Source organism: Sinocyclocheilus grahami, unplaced genomic scaffold (genome assembly GCF_001515645.1).
Source record: "Sinocyclocheilus grahami isolate Dianchi unplaced genomic scaffold, SAMN03320097.WGS_v1.1 scaffold674.1, whole genome shotgun sequence".
NCBI lineage: Eukaryota > Metazoa > Chordata > Actinopteri > Cypriniformes > Cyprinidae > Sinocyclocheilus > Sinocyclocheilus grahami.
Window position 1 is genome coordinate 472,610 of NW_015505853.1, and position 931 is coordinate 473,540.

Consider the following 931-nt stretch of genomic DNA (forward strand, 5'->3'; position numbering starts at 1 on the left):
GGTGGGATGGTGGCAGCTGTATTATAGTTTTTCTGTATTTTAGATCAAATAAATGCAGGCTTGATGAGCATAAGACACTTTCATAATGCTGCATAATTATCAAAATGGTAATATAATAAAGTCCTTTCATGTCACCATTTCGCCAGCCTACACTTCACATAATAGGCACTTGGGCTTCATTAACTATGATAGTTTCATGAAATAGTAACGTGTATCATACATAAATATAAGTGAATTGAATACTGATTACCATTATTGCCGACTTTTGGCACTGTCCGGTTTTGTGCCGTGCTTTTGTACTCATTTAGCATCCATTTTCTCAGCGATGTAATTTGATTTATAAAATGAGACAAACCGCAGATCCAGATCGCTCCACAAATAAGCTCGTCTGTCCCATGCAATTTTCAACCGATTTATGAATAAGAATGGAAAATGACTGCTCCACTTCACATTATTGTCCAATGAAATTTGAACTTGTGCCAGATCATGATTGGTTGGTGTATTATACATGACAAACGGGCATTGATGAATTATGTAATATTTAAAAATATATAATATATGGATTTGTAATTAAATCGGCACACTGGTTTTGATTATTGATGAAAAAAAAATATTGTTTGGGTTATGTTTTTCCTTCCGTGACCCACTCACTGAAAGATCCATATTTGAGAGCCTATACACTCTAAAAAATGCTGGGTTAAATATAACCCAGCGCTGGGTTAAAAAGGGACACACCCAGCTATTGGGTTGTTTTGACCCTGCGGTTGGGTTGTTTTGGCCCAGCGGTTGGGTTGTTTTGGCCCAGCGGTTGGGTTGTTTTGGCCCAGCGGTTGGGTTGTTTTGGCCCAGCGGTTGGGTTGTTTTGGCCCAGCGGTTGGGTTGTTTTGACCCTGCGGTTGGGTTGTTTTGGCCCAGCGGTTGGGTTGTTTTG